Genomic DNA, 17,313 nt, shown 5'->3' on the forward strand with positions numbered 1-17,313 from the left:
GTTTTTTGAAATTTTCCGTTAAAGTTAGGAAAAATATAAGTATATAATACTCAAATTTTTAGTTTTTATATTTTCCTTCAATGTTTCCATACGCGTGTTTTCAACCTTATAAAACGGATTTTCATAGTTTTAACGGTATACAGGTTCTACAAACATACATACATAATTAATAAAAAACTTAAAACGATACACTTACATTGTCTCGCCTCAAGGGGGTTTTCCCTTTTTTTGCTTAACGCCTGCTGTTCCGATGCCTGTAGTGCAGCTCTCTCTCTGTGTTTTTGCTGCTGTATATATTGTGTATTTTGTTGTGAATCTCGCTCCCGTGTTTGATTGTTAATGTCTTTTTTATACTCTCGCAACCTGTTGCTACAGTGTATAATAGTTTTGTTCACCTAACGGTTGTTTGTATCACCAAAAACTAATCGAGTTAGATATAGGGTTATATATATATAAATGATCAGGATGAAGAGACGAGTTGAAATCCGGCTGACTACCTGTCCGTCTGTCCGTCCGTCCGTCCGTCAGACCGTTGGTATTGCAGATGGGCTCAATCGGACCACTGCCACGCCCACAAAACGCCATTATTCAAAAACAAATAAATTGCCATAACTAAGCTCCACAACATGATACAAGACTCTTATTTGCTATACAGGATCACAATAGCGAGGGGCATCTGCAGTTAAAATTTTTTTTTAAAGTGACCGTGGTCCCGCCCCTAATAGGATTAATGTGTATATCTCCGAAACCGCTAATGCTATAATAACAAAATTCTCTGAAAGCAAATGTTTTTAGTACCTCTACCTACAGTGTGAAAATGAGTGAATTCGGGTGACAACTCCACCCACTCCCCATATAACGGTACTGTTGAAAAATACTAAAAGCGCGATAAGCCAATCACTAAACCGCCACAGACGTTAAATTTTATCTCTGGGATGGTATGAGATGACTTTATAGGAACCGCGTTCAAAATTAGTCAGTGAGCGTGGCACCACCCAATTTTAGGTGAAAACCCATATATTGGGATCTGCTTAACCGATTTTTATCAAATTCGGTGCATAACGTTCTTTTCATATTTCTATGTTATTGTGCGAAAATGAGCGAAATCGGACTACAACCATGTATATTTCCCATATAATACCATTTTCAATTCCATCTGATTCTTTCACTTTCCAATATGCATATCAAGCAACAATGATTATATCGGGGTAAAACTTTGCGTGAATAATACGTTTAAAGTATGCCACCTTGTGACCAAAAATTGTCTAAATCGAAGCAAAACTCTTCAAGCCCCTAAGTACTAAATATGTGGACCACAGTGCCTATAATTGACCTTCTACCGAAAATATTCAGTCAATCCACAAAGAAATCTCAAACGAGTATACCATTTGACTTTGCGAGAGTATAAAATGTTCGGTTACATCCGAACTTAGCCCTTCCTTACTTGTTTTTGTATATTTTTGGGTTTCACGGCGAGTTTAGATTTTTTGTTTTTGTGTTTCAGTATTTTTTGATTTTATTTTTTTTTTTTTTGCACATTTAATATGTTTTGCCGCTTTTCTACTTTTATGTTATATATGTATGTGTATGTGTTCGAACATATCTTCGGTCACTCAACTCACAAATTCACCTTTTGCCTATGTAGGCATGTATGTATATATATATATAGGTACATATATTTTCTCTATGTACACATATAACATATATATATATTTATATATCTCTTTATATAACACTGCACTGTTTTATCCAATAACTGTCACTGCACCTTTTTGGTTTTTTGTTTTCACTGAATGTTCACTTCTTGGCACCGCACCTTTACCACTGCACCTGTTTTGTTTTTTCCAATAAATGCGCCTATGTTTTATTCACTGTTTGTTCATTTTTTGCCACATTATTTTTTTTTCATGCTGTTATTTTTTGTTCACGTTATTTAATTATTATTATTTTTTTTTCTTTAATGTTTAATGACCCATAGTTCCGTTCACTAGGGCTCGAAGGACCATAAATAACCAAGTACGAAATTAATTTTGATTTCACTCACCGCTAGTAAAATCAGTTGATAAAAACGAAGTGATTTTGGGAAAGCGGGTGCTCGAACCGAAAGATGTTCTCTCGTAAGTGAATCGATGCTATAAAGAAGCGTACGGGATCCTTTTGTTGTCCCTTATATATCTATTGATGGCTTTATGGTAGTGTGATCGTGGCGATGTTGTATATGTGTGCGTGTTGGTGCATAGTGTAGTGATGTGGAATGTAAGGGAGGTAGGTGCGGTGATGTGGATGTGAATTGATGTGGCGAATGAATAATAACCAAGTACAAAATTAATTTTGATTTAACTCACCGCAAGTAAAATCAGTTGATAAAAACGAAGTGAAGTTAGAGAAGGCGGGTGCTCGAATCAAAAGATCTTCCGTCGCTGGTCGTCTGGTTTCAAGATATTAGTTGCAAATAGCCTCCGAGCATCCTTCGGCTATAGCGGCAATGCTTAAGTAGGCAGCACGACGTGGCAGTGGGTCCTGACCCTGCAAGGCCGGCTAAAAAAAGTTGCAATAATTGCGGAATCAATTTCTCTGCTGGCACGCTCAGTGCAAGCAGATCCATTGTTTGAGTAGCCGTTGTCATCGGATTCGAACTGTCTTGACCCAAAAAGTACTCTTCATCATCGTCTTCGTTTTCGGGTTCAGTTGCCATCAAATTGGAAACAACTCGAATAATGAGCTCGATCAACTTTTGTTTGATAATCAATTTTTTCTTAAAGCGCACCAACGAGCCAACGTAAGCCACGGCTTTAATGCGCACAGCGCTATCAAATAGGGCATTACTTGCTGCTTCCTAGCAGGACTTCAACAACATTTTGATGTGATTGTTCAGCAATTTAGCATTCAAATCTGCCACACTCTTGAAAATTTCAAAAACATAAACTAATTGATCGACCTCAGCCTGCAAATGCGTGAAGGGATTTAGCAATTAACGGTATGGACTTCTGCAACGTTTGTTTGGCTGTGTTGTGACCCAATGTGAACGGCACTAAATAAGTCATGCCAGTTACAATGTTGAAAACCATAAATAACCAAGTATACAACTTGGGTATTTAAATTTTAATAGCATTGGAAACGCCTTGCAAATCTTGTTGTTTGTATAGAGCAACAATGAACGTGTTCAATGCGTCAATTGACACTTTACGTATGTCTTTCTGTGGATGACCGACCATCTTGTAAACATTTTGATAAGATTTCTCCAAGTAAGGAATGAAAGCGACTCCGGTATGCTCGGCAAATTCCTTCAATGCTAAAATGGCCTCCTCTTTTTCATCTAAATGAATTTTCAACGTCATGGTATCTGTGGCGAACGGCATGAAGCTTTGCTTGCCGAACGTGCGAGCCAAGGCAGCATGAGTGTCGATAGCCTATGGACGCAGACTGATAATACCCTCTTTTTCTGTTGGAGCCAAATATGATCGCAGACGAACCGAATTGTTGGGATTCAGAGCCTCGAATAAAATTTTAATAAGCACCGACAAATATGGCTTCATTTCGTCTTCCAAATTATCACAAAACGTTTCTAGCGCATACAACATACGATCAATGTGTTTGGCTTCAGCGCCGCCCCTTTGAGATTCATTGCAGAGCTGATGCAAAAATTCGCAAAGTATAGGTAGGTTTTGTGATGCGAATTTGGTGATGTCTGATTGTAAATGTTCGGAGAATTGTCCCAGCGCAAAGAAGGCTGCATTACGAACAAGTATTAGGTCGGTGATGCCTACTTTAACAGTATTCATAATAGCCATGCTTAAGTAGGCAGCACGACGTGGTAGTGGGTCCTGATCCATCAAGGCGGGCTCCAAAAGTTGCACGCTCAATGCAAGCAGATCCATTGTTTGAGTAGCCGTTGTCATCGGGTTCGAGTTGTCTTCACCCAAAAATTATTCTTCATCATCGTCTTCGCCTTCGGGTTCAGTTGCCATCAAATTGAAAACCACTCGAATTATTGGCTCGATCAACTTGTGGTGGATAATCAATTTTTTCTTAAGTCGCACCAACCAGCCAGCATAAGCAGAACTCCAACGATAATTTGATGTGATTGTTCAGCAATTTAGCATTCAAATCTGCCATACTCTCGAGAACATCAAAAGTATGAACAAATTGATCGACCTCAGCCTGCAAATGCGTGAAGGGATTTAGCAATTAACGGTATGGACTTCTGCAACGTTTGTTTGGCTGTGTTGTGACCCAATGTGAACGGCACTAAATAAGTCATGCCAGTTACAATGTTGAAAACCATAAATAACCAAGTATACAACTTGGGTATTTACATTGTAATAGCATTGGAAGCGCCTTGCAAATCTTGTTGTTTGTATAGAGCAACAATGAACGTATTCAATGCGTCAATTGACACTTTACGTATGTCTTTCTGTGGATGACCGACCATCTTGTAAACATTTTGATAAAATTTCTCCAAGTAAGGAATGAAAGTGACTCCGGTATGCTCGGCAAATTCCTTCAATGCTAAAATGGCCTCCTCTTTTTCATCTAAATGAATTTTCAACACGGTATCCCGCAATGTTGTCCAACTCATCATCCTTCCCATCCGATTTTTCAATATTGATATCGTCTTCGTTTTCATCGGAATCCTCTGCTGCCGCTGATACTCCATCATCGGGTTTAAATTGTGGTACAACCTTCTCTGTAGAGAGTATAGAATCAAACATGCATTCAATCACCTTCGGGAAAACGGAGGACAGCTCCTCATTTACCACCCCAACCAATAAGGCAATCAAATTAAAAAGAGCACAACGTACATCGAGATCCTTAGCCTTCTCGAGTAAATTCAAAGCGAACGTCATGGTATCTGTGGCGAACGATATGAAGCTTTGCTTGCCGATCGTGCGAGCCAAGGCAGCATGAGTGTCGATAGCCTATGGACTGATCCATCAAGGCGGGCTCCAAAAGTTACACGCTCAAGGCAAGCAGATCCATTGTTTGAGTAGCCGTTGTCATCGGGTTCGAGATGTCTTCACCCAAAAATTATTCTTAACCATCGTCTTCGCCTTCGGATTCAGTTGCCATCAAATTGAAAACCACTCGAATTATTGGCTCGATCAACTTGTGTTGGATAATCAATTTTTTCTTAAGTCGCACCAACCAGCCAGCATAAGCAGAACTCCAACAACAATTTGATGTGATTGTTCAGCAATTTAGCATTCAAATCTGCCATACTCTCGAGAACATCAAAAGTATGAACAAATTGATCGACCTCAGCCTGCACAGCAAATGCTTGAAGGGATTTAACAATTAACGGTATGGACTTCTGCAACGTTTGTTTGGCTGTGTTGTGACCCAATGTGAACGGCACCAAAGAAGTCATACTGGCTAGTATGTAGAAAATAACAGGTGTAGTTGCTTCGGTGGCCACCAGTGCAGCAGTGAACATTTCGCAAATCGATTTCATATGCTGCAAAAATTGATCCGGGGTCGCAGCAGCCAAAATAGCAAATGTAGAACCTAGCTCGCTTTGCTGAAGATCGGCCGAAGAGCAATAGCTGTAGATGAGCGTTAGCACTTCGATCATCCATGAGTCATACTTTTTATCTTCATGACGCACCAAAACACCGAAAAATTGCGCATTAAGCATACCCTGCTTAATAATTTGCTGTTGCTCAGCCGGTACTTTGTTCCATAGACGCAATTTTGGTCAGCACTTCTTAAGTAGTACAGCAGAATATTGACGCACCTGTTGCTCCGGTGCCGAGACGGCAATTTCACAAAGAGCTGGTACTGTCTCAGGATCGTTATCCGAAGTAAGCAAATTTGTAATAATTTGGATCATTTGCTGCATTTTGGATTCTAAAAATTGATTTCTGTTTTCAAAGACTTTTATTCCATTTTTTTTCGCTCTTTTCGCTAAAATTACACGCTTAAAAAGTTGCCAATTATTTGCTTATCTTGCTTTGTGCCAATTGCTTTATGTTCTTTCGTCTTCTACACGCAAATATAACCGAAATCACACGTGAGTACAAAGGAATGTAACACAATTTCTGCTTTTTGCATATAATTATTTGAAAAAAGTTATGTGAATTGCACCAGTATTCTCCGTACTACTTCACTAGGCAGATGATTTTCAAAAAATGATTTTCAAAAATTAGCTAATAAGAAAATTTACTGACAGCTTTTTCTTGTTTACTTGTATCAGAGAACGTTTATCAGAGAATGTAGATTATTACAGTAGTTGAGCAGAAATTTTAACAGTGGCACGTGAACAGAGCTGAGCACTGAATGTAAATTATGCTCAGAAGTTTGCATTGATATTACAGCCGCATTTTAGCTTATATTTTTTTACATTTATATGCAATCATATTCATAGATATGAAATTCCTTTTCTGAATATCTATGATATCATGAAAAATTTATTACATTTTAATTAAAATATATTACTTCAAAAGAATATTTGCTGTTGCTTTTTAAATATTGCTTATGTTTGATAATATGAAATACTTTCATATAAGTACATATATATGTATATGTATCTGCTATGCTTTACTATATATGTACATACATACATAAGTATATAACATACTAACATAATATCTTAAAAATCTTAATATATTTAAATAGTAATATAAGCAAATCACACCTTTCATGATTTAAAGCATATGTATGTACTTATGTAAGTACAATTCAAATTCAAATCCAGTTATTATCATTTATCAGTAATAACATTTGCGCGCACTGCTCTATATGTACATACATACATATGTGCTTATGACATTGCCACACAAATAATGGATACAAAAACCTACATATTTTTCAATTTTAAAACATTTTTCAATTTTAAAATATTTTTCTACGACAAAATCTGCGTCAATATGTATGCATGCTCATATATTATATAACCATACATATTTACGATGATTTGTAGGCAAAGCTGTTAGAGCGACAAGGAAAACGGTGACAATCGGCGGCCCTTCGTTATTTTTATTCAGCATAAGTCGGATTTTTACCAACAACACAATGTTGTGACGCTTTGTTGTCGCGTCAGTCCTTCGACATAGTGACTTTTTGACAAGAAAACAAAAAACGTGAGCTTCGGCCATTGGTTGTCCGTGGCAACGGAGATTTCGCATCAAACAATGAGTTACATATATATGTGCATGTAGACAAATTAATAATTATAATAGGTACTTTCATATTTGTTTACATGCACACAAATTTCGCAAAAGAGCGAAAAAAAGTGGAATAAGAGTCTTTGAAAGAGAAATCAATTTTTAGAATCCAAAATGCAGCAAATGATCCAAATTATTACAAATTTGCTTACTTCGGATAACGATCCTGAGACTGTACCAGCTCTTTGTGAAATTGCCGTCTCGGCACCGGAGCAACAGGAGCGCCAATATTCTGCTGTACTACTTAAGAAGCACTGACCAAAATTGCGTCAATGGAACAAAGTACCGGTTGAGTAACAGCAAATTGTTAAGCAGGGTATACTTAATGCTCAATTTTTCGGTGTTTTGGTGCGTCACGAAGCCAAAAAGTCTGACTCACGGATGAGCGAAGTGCTAAAGCTCATCTACAGCTATTGCTCTTCGGCCGATCTTAAGCAAAGCGAGCTAGGTTCTACATTTGCTATTTTGGCTGCTGCGACCCCGGATCAATTTTTGCAGCATATGAAATCGATTTGCGAAATTTTCACTGCTGCACTGGTGGCCACCGAAGCAACTACACCTGTTATTTTCAACATACTAGCTAGTATGACTTCTTTGGTGCCGTTCACATTGGGTCACAACACAGCCAAACAAACGTTGCAGAAGTCCATACCGTTAATTGTTAAATCCCTTCAAGCATTTGCTGTGCAGGCTGAGGTCGATCAATTTGTTCATACTTTTGATGTTCTCGAGAGTATGGCAGATTTGAATGCTAAATTGCTGAACAATCACATCAAATTATTGTTGGAGTTCTGCTTATGCTGGCTGGTTGGTGCGACTTAAGAAAAAATTGATTATCCACCACAAGTTGATCGAGCCAATAATTCGAGTGGTTTTCAATTTGATGACAACTGAACCCGAACTACTCAAACAATGGATCTGCGTGCATTGAGCGTGCAACTTTTGGAGCCCGCCTTGATGGATCAGGACCCACTACCACGTCGTGCTGCCTACTTAAGCATGGCTATGCTGAATACTGTTAAAGTAGGCATCACCGACCTAATACTTGTTCGTAATGCAGCCTTCTTTGCGCTGGGACAATTCTCCCAACATTTACAATCAGACATCACCAAATTCGCATCACAAAACCTACCTATACGTTGCGAATTTTTGCATCAGGTCTGCAATGAATCTCGAAGGGGCGGCGCTGAAGCCAAACACATTGATCGTATGTTGTATGCGTTAGAAACGTTTTGTGATAATTTGGAAGACGAAATGAAACCATATTTGTCGGTGCTTCTTAAAATTTTATTCGAGGCTCTGAATCCCAACAATTCGGTTCGTCTGCGATCATATTTGGCTCCAACAGAAAAAGAGGGTATTATCAGTCTGCGTCCATAGGCTATCGACACTCATGCTGCCTTGGCTCGCACGTTCGGCAAGCAAAGCTTCATGCCGTTCGCCACAGATACCATGACGTTCGCTTTGAATTTACTCGAGAAGGCTAAGGATCTCGATGTACGTTGTGCTCTTTTTAATTTGATTGCCTTATTGGTTGAGGTGGTAAATGAGGAGCTGGCCTCCGTTTTCCCGAAGGTGATTGAATGCATATTTGATTCTATACTCTCTACAGAGAAGGTTGTACCAGCATTTAAAGACGATGATGGAGTATCAGCGGCAGCAGAGGATTCCGATGAAAACGAAGACGATATCAATACTGAAAAATCGGATGGGAAGGATGATGAGTTGGACAACATTGCGGGATACAGTGTTGAAAATTCATTTAGATGAAAAAGAGGAGGCCATTTTAGCATTGAAGGAATTTGCCGAGCATACCGGAGTCGCTTTCATTCCTTACTTGGAGAAATCTTATCAAAATGTTTACAAGATGGTCGGTCATCCACAGAAAGACATACGTAAAGTGTCAATTGACGCATTGAACACGTTCATTGTTGCTCTATACAAACAACAAGATTTGCAAGGCGTTTCCAATGCTATTAAAATTTAAATACCCAAGTTGTATACTTGGTTATTTATGATTTTCAACATTGTAACTGGCATGACTTATTTAGTGCCGTTCACATTGGGTCACAACACAGCCAAACAAACGTTGCAGAAGTCCATACCGTTAATTGCTAAATCCCTTCACGCATTTGCAGGCTGAGGTCGATCAATTAGTTTATGTTTTTGACATTTTCAAGAGTATGGCAGATTTGAATGCTTAATTGCTGAACAATCACATCAAAATGTTGTTGAAGTTCTGCTTGGAAACAGCAAGTAATGCCCTATTTGATAGCGCTGTGCGCAATAAAGCCGTGGCTTACGTTGGCTCGTTGGTGCGCTTTAAGAAAAAATTGATTATCAAACAAAAGTTGATCGAGCTCATTATTCGAGTTGTTTTCAATTAGATGGCAACTGAACCCGAAAACGAAGACGACGATGAAGAGTACTTTTTGGGTCAAGACAGCTCGAATCCGATGACAACGGCTACTCAAACAATGGATCTGCTTGCACTGAGCGTGCCACCAGAGAAATTAATTCCGCCATTATTGCAACTTTTTTAGCCTGCCTTGCAGGGTCAGGACCCACTGCGACGTCGTGCTGCCTACTTAAGCATTGCCGCTATAGCCGAAGGATGCTCGGAGGCTATTTGCAACTAATATCTTGAAACCAGGCGACCAGCGATGGAAGATCTTTCGATTCGAGCACCCGCCTTCTCTAAATTCACTTCGTTTTTATCAACTGATTTTACTTGCGGTGAGTTAAATCAAAATTAATTTTGTACTTGGTTATTATTCATTCACCGCATCAATTCACATCCACATCACCACACCTACTTACCATATATTTCACATCACTACACAATGCACCAACACGCAACACATACAACATCACCACGATAAGACTACAATAAAGCCATCAATAGATATATAAGGGACTACAAAAGGATCCCGTACGCTTCTTTTTAGCATCGATTCGCTTACGAGAGAACATCTTTCGGTTCGAGCACCCGCTTTCCCAAAATCACTTCCTTTTTAACACGCTTATATTAGTTTCACTTGTATGTCTGTTTGTAACTAAACTAAACTCGATTACAAAGTATGCGCAAAATGTTTGCATTCTTTTAGGCATATTTTGACATCTCAATCGGAACAAATCAACTGAACAGACAGAACAAAAATTATGATATTTAGGATAAAATTTTTTAATGGCAGATCAAAATATGGAATTTAATAAAAAATAAACAAGAATTGAATAAATGAGAAGTTATTCATTATCAAATCAATATCATTATTCATTTTCAAATTCAATCTTTCCGAAAGGAAAGTTGTCAACCGCTCTGACTTATTATCAGCGAAGTTGATGTTGAAAACGCCACCGAAGATAAGTGGAAATTTGTTACCATTGATAATCCGATTAAAATACCTAATTTCAATTGTATTGTTCAATTCAAACGAGATACTATTCCAAAAGGTGGGGTAGCTATTTACCAAATAATAACGTTACATAATATTAGTATATTATGAATCCGAATATTGAATAATTTATTTTTTATTAAATTCCATATTTTGGTCTGGCATTAAAATTTTTTATCTTAGATATTATTATTTTTGTTCTATCTGTTCAGTTGATTTGTTCCGTTTGAGATGTCAAAATATGCCTAAAAGTATGCAAACATTTTGCGCATACTTTGTAATCGTGTTGGGTTTAGTTTGGTTGCGGAATTTTTTGATTCGGTACCGCGCTCAAAGCCCGCGGTGAAAGCTATTCAATAGCTTAAAAAAAATTGTTTGAAAGAATCATAACATGAAAATAAAAATTTTTATGCAAAATACTTTGTTTTCAATATTTACTGAAAGTAAGATTAGTGTTGCGATGGCTATCGAACAACTATCAATTAATATACAATAAATATAGTTTAAAATAAAAAAATTAAAAAAAACTAAAGACACACGCTTTTAAAGAATATCGAACTAAAAAGTTGAATATAATTTTAAAAATTAACTTAAACAAATAATATATAAAAAATACTAGTATAATTGAGGAAAAAGCGTGGAGCGCTCGATATACGAAAATTATGACACAAAGCGCCTTAAGCCTTTTCCTCAATTATACTAGTATTGTTTATATATTATTTGTTTAAGTTAATTTTTAAAATTATTTTCAAATTTTTAGTTCGATATTCTTTAAAAGCGTGTGTCTTTAGTTTTTTTAAACTATATTTATTTTCAACTTTTTAGTCCTCCGAGCATCCTTAGACTATAACGGCCATGCTTAAGTAGGCAGCACGGCGTGGCAGTGGGTCCAAGGCGGGCTCCAAAAGTTGCAATAATGGCGGAGTCAATTTCTCTGGTGGCACGCTCAGTGCAAGGTCCATTGTTTGAGTAGCCGTTGTCATCGGATTCGAGTTGTCTTCACCCAAAAAGTATTCTTCATCATCGTCTTCGTTTTCGGGTTCAGTTGCCATCAAATTGAAAACAATTCAAATTATGGGCTCGATCAACTTTCGTTTGAAAATCAGTTTTTTCTTAAGGCGAACGAACCAGCCAACGTAACCCGCAACTTTAATGCGCATAGCGCTATCAAATAGGGCATTACCTGCTGCCACCAAGCAGAACTCCAACAACTTTTTTATGTGATTGTTCAGCAATTTAGCATTTAAATCTGCCATACTCTCGAGAATAACAAAAACGTAAACGAATTGGTCGACCTCAGGCTGCACAGCAAATGCTTGAAGGGATTTAACAATTAACGGTATGGACTTCTGCAACTTTTGTTTGGCTGTTCTGTGGCCCAATGTGAACGGCACCAAAGAAGTCATATCAATTTGAATGTTGAAAATAACAGGTGTAGCCATGTTGCCAGTTGCTTCGGTGGTCACCAATGCAGCAGTGAACATTCCATTCCAATATGAAACCGATTCCATGTGCTGCAAAAATTGATCAGAGGCCGCATCAGCCAAAATAGGAAATGAAGACGAACCTAGCTCGCTTTGCTTAGCATCGGTAGAAGAGCAGTAGCTGTAGGTGAACTTTAGCACTTCGGTCATCCATGAGTCAAACTCTTTGGCTTCGCGACGCACCAAAACACCAACAAATTGAGCAATTGCTTTACGCCCAGACTTTTGCTGCTCCTGCATGAGGGCATAAAGCTTACCCTGCTTAATAATTTGCTGTTGCTCAACCGGCACTTTGTTCCATTGACGCAATTTCGCAAAATGCTTCTTAAGTAGTGCAACAGAATATTGACGCACCTGTGGCTTCATTGTCGAGACGGCAATTTCGCAAAGAGCTGGTACAGTCTCAGAACGCTTGTAGGCCTCCTGTAAATCAGCGGTGGCCTTTTTGATTACACCGTTAGCCGAAGAAAGAAAATTTGTAATTGTTGTTTTGGATTCCAAAAATTTCTTTTTGTTCCCGAAGACTCTTATTCCGAGTTGCCAATTATTTGCTTATTTGGCTTTGCACCAACTGCTTTATGTTCCTTCGTTTTTTTAGACGCACTTATAACCGAACTCACACGTGAATACAAAGAAATGTATCGCAATTTCTACTTTTTGCATATAATTATTTGCAAAACGTTATGTGAATTGCACCAATATTCTCCGTACTACCTCAGCTGGCAGATGATTTTCAAAGAATAATTGAATAAAAACAGCTAATAAGAAAATTAACTGAAAGCTTTTTCTTGTATATTGTGTGCCTGATTTCGCCTTGCTTTCGTTGTTTGTTCCGTTCCGGCTCGAAGGATCATAAATAACCAAGTATATTGCCAGCACACTTTCCGATAGCCTCGTCCTATTCACTCTCCTCAGCATCTTCGTCTTCATCTCCAGTAGACTCGTCAAATTGGCAAGCGACCTTGCCCTGGAGTACTTCTGTTATACAAGAGAAAACTACATCACGAAGTTCAACCGTTGGTAAATAGATTTGTTTCAACTTTTTCATAAGATCACTCAAATCTACAAGTGCAGACAATACAACAGAAACTTCTTCGTCATCATGCATAATTTGGCATAATTTGGGTATCAAGATTGTAATAGCATTGGAAACGTCTTGCAAATCTTGTAGTTTGTGTAGAGCCACAATGAAGGAGCTCAATGCGTCAATTGACACGTTACGTATGTCTTCCTGTGGATGATCGATACTCTTGTAAACATTTGGATAAGATTTCTCCAAGTAAGGGATGAAAGCGACTCCGGTATGCTCGGCAAATTTCTGCAATGCTAAAATGTCATCCTCTTTTTCATGTAAATATGAATTTTCAACACGGTATCCCGCAATGTTGTTCAAATCATCATCCTCCCCATCCGAGTTTTCAATATCGATATCATCTTCGTTTTCATCGGCCTCCTCTGCTGGCGCTTTTATCCACCGCGCTTATGTTAATATATTCGAATGTAATTATATACGAAAAATATATAAGATAATTTTTATTTATAAGATTTATCGGTAAATGCAATTTGCGTATTGCTTGTCGATGGAATGTATATATATGTATGTTTGTATTTTTGTCTTTTTGCTGTAGATTCAAGCTTTAATTGTTATTGTGCCTTTAGCTTACTTGTTGTTACGCATTCCTGCTACTTGCTTTATTAAGCCTAAGGGATAATGTCGGAAATTCGTTGAACGTAAATACTTGAACTTTAATTTTTTTTTGTGGTTGTTGTGAGTATGGGTATTCAAATGTAAGCGCATAAGTTAAGGCAATCAATAATTTGTTAATCTAATATTTACAATATATACTAACTGACCCGGCGAACTTCGTACCGCCTAACAGTCAATTAATGTCGTATTATCTTTTAGCTGAACTAATTTAGGCTCTGATGAAGGTAATACAATGATACAAAATAAATATGAACATAGATAGATATATAAAAGTATTTAATTATGATCAACAATACATACAGAAAGAGAATACAAATTAAAATTAAGTACTTCAAACACGTGTCAGAAAAAAAAAGATTAAAATATAGTATGTTGTGTAGCATGTGATGCACTCGGATTAACACTTTTCATTCAAGCACCTTGTGGCAACCGACATTCTTTGTTTTTTGGCCAGGCGCAAGAACAAATAAAGCGGATGGTTTACCGACACGTAAACATGCCGCGTGACCCTGTGATTTGGTAATCGTCATGGCGAAGGCAAAACGAATCGGGAATTGAATTCGTTTAAATTCAAAGGGCATATCCGTTGGGATCATCGGAATCCTTGGAATAAGAACTTCCCCGTCTCTAAATTTCTTTAAAATTCTTTGAATATCAACGCGAGAATCACATTGCTCATCAGTTTTCTTATCACCAAACGTGTTCCATTGCACAGTTTTAGTTGGTTTAAATTTTTAATCATGATCACTGCCAAGCCAACCCTAAGTTGCAAATTGTGCGGTGGTAAACCAGGCACATCCAAGGAGTCTAAAAATTCAGTGGAGTAATTAGTGGCTTCATCTGCGTTTGCTTCACAGTCGATAGATTTGAAAGAATACATAGTGCCTACGATTTGATTCTGAATTATAATATTTAGGTCGGAGTTGTCTTCAAAAAGATAACGGCGGACCGCCCTAATATCTTAAAGGATATACTTAAAGAAAATCTGTTGGGCAGTAATTTCCTTAAATTCGAAAAGGAAATTAGCACAAAAACTCTGGAGATTGATTGCGATATCTGACCAGTTTTCATATACTACAGAGTCAATATCAGCATTATCCGCATTAAAAAACCGACAAATTTTATTCTCTGTGGCAATACCTTTCGACGCCGCAGGATGGCTTTCGCCAATTATGATACAAGCCAAAAGACTAATACAAGAATTATGGATAGATGGAACCGATTTGGATGAACCAATAAAACCATTTCGTTTAGAAAAGTGGTCCCAGTTTGCGAGCAATCTAAATGATATCTCACGGATACAAATCCCTCGATGGGTAAACTATGCCCCAGAGCACAAAGTCGAACTACACGGGTTCTGTATGCGAGATTGCGACCACAAGCCACTTACTAGTAGCAAAAACAAAAGTAGGGCCTTTAAAAGTAATAAGTCTATTACGACTTGAACTGTGTAGCGTTACTACTAGCCAAACTAGTATCTATGGTGCGAATGCATTTAAACATGGCTGACTAATTCCGCAATTTTCCCACCACCGATTTTATCGTATACAAGGTTAACACGGCTTTAATATAATATTATTGTTATAAATATATAATTATAAATAATTATGAAATTTATCGTGTTTATGTAGGTAGCGCATATGTCCGAAAAGAATCAGCATTACAAGATCTGAAAGGTGCAGCTTGCCGTATTTTATCACACGGGTTGACCAATCGAAAAGAACAAAATGATGTGGCGATCAGGCCCGTAGACAAAAACGAATGCGTTTTGTGTGTGGTGCGTCGTATGTGGCGAGGACCTGTGAGTGTTCTCTAGGGTGCGCCATTATTTTCCCGGGTATAGTGGAGTGTACATGTAGAGGAAGGTTTAACCTGTTTAACCATTCTGGACCCCTTGGCGAATATTTTCCCTAGTTTTACACATGTTTACTGAAACGGTATATGTATTAATTTCGGCATACTGCTTCTGAAGTAGCCGATCGCGCAGTGGGTCAGACGGTGATGGAGTAATGTTATATCCATATTGACCTGTAGTGTATAAAACGGCTTTGATTTTTAAAATATAATTTGTATGCATTTTGATGCGCATTTAAGTGCTTTAAGGTAGGCAATTTTATTGTGCGGGTTTATGAGGTTTCGTATTTATTGTATTCTGCGGTTGTTTCTTGTAGAAGTTTTTTATTTGTATCGTTTATTTAAAATTTCTTTACCGTTGGCTTATTAAGGTTAGCGACTCCACGGCTGACTCAGATATGGCCAGAATGGATGCTCTTTTGAAACCTTTGAAGAGGGATCTTGTGAGAGTACAGTGATTAGCCGTGAATTGAAAATGGCATTTTTTTTAGTTGGTAATGTGGTAAATTCGATATATTTATGTTTGAGATATTCTTTTTTAAGGATGTTTTGGTTGAATTATATATATTTATGTTTTTAACACTGGAGTAGTCAGAAGAAGCTCTGACTTCGTTTTTTGTGCCAATTTGTAGAATGTTGGAAAATTGTGGCTTTGATGGTAGTCGTACGACGTACCGGCCATTATTTTATCGAGTAGTTGTGGCTTTGTAGAAGTCCCCACAATACTAATCTTCTGGGGTTGTACTTGATAGGAGGGAGCGTTTTTCTAACTCCCGAAATTTCCTTAATTGTGAACTAAGGGATTCTTTTGAACTCTCGTCAATTTAAGTTGTTAGTGGAAACTGGTTCTGTAACCAGTCTACTTACAATCCAACCGAATATAGTATTTTGTGCCACAAGTGGGTTTGAAATTTTCTCAATACCTTCAAGTATTATCTGTGGTATGAGATCGCGGCCTAATAACTTTAGGTGTGAAACCTTTTGCCAATGCTTACTATTTATTGATTTTAAAACTGGTTAGTTTTGTTGACAGTTGTAGCCTGTTTTGTGCCCTAGACGCTATAAATGATCGTTGTGACCCTTGGTCTATTAAGGCCCTAAGCTTAAACAGTTCTCCTCGGTGTACGATGGAGACAACTGCTGTGGGTAGAAAAATAGTACTCTACTTTGATTTTCGCTGTGTAGTGTTTGGGTTTTTAATGCCTTTGAGCAGCATAGTACTTCTTGGCAATTTTCGCAATATTGATTATCGGGATTTGCTTTTTCAATTAAACCCTTTTCTGATAAGCGACACTTTGGGGTGAGCTGGGATATGTGCTGTAATGAAGCATTGAGTGGTGTTTGTTACAATAGCAGCAATTAAATTTGCTTACAAAATTATTTCGTTCGTTAACTTTTAAGTGTTTGAACTTCTCGCACGATTGTAATTTATACCCTCTTATGTATAGTTCGCGTGACGTATGTTTTTTATGCTCGGTTGAGAACGATTGTGTTTTATATAAGCTTCTGTTTATATTGTTGTTGTATCTACTTGGGGTCTGTTGAAGATTCTATTGTGGTCATTTTGATAGGTTTAGGTTTTAATAATTTTTGTGTCTACCCTTTCAGCGATTTCGTACTGGGTAGTTAGAAAGGCTACCATAAAAGTAACGATTTTTCTGGTAATGCATATGTTTACCAGTATAGGGTCCCTGCTATCTGTGAGAATA

The 17,313-nt window shown here is 37.7% G+C and overlaps 1 pseudogene; it reads right to left on the minus strand.

Annotated features, from left to right (window-relative positions):
* Positions 1-2,442: 2,442 nt before the first annotated feature.
* On the minus strand, positions 2,443-14,280 carry LOC138858283 (importin-4-like; annotated as a pseudogene).
* Between the last annotated feature and the right edge of the window lie 3,033 nt (positions 14,281-17,313).

This window comes from Bactrocera oleae, chromosome Y (assembly GCF_042242935.1).
Source record: "Bactrocera oleae isolate idBacOlea1 chromosome Y, idBacOlea1, whole genome shotgun sequence".
Lineage (NCBI taxonomy): Eukaryota > Metazoa > Arthropoda > Insecta > Diptera > Tephritidae > Bactrocera > Bactrocera oleae.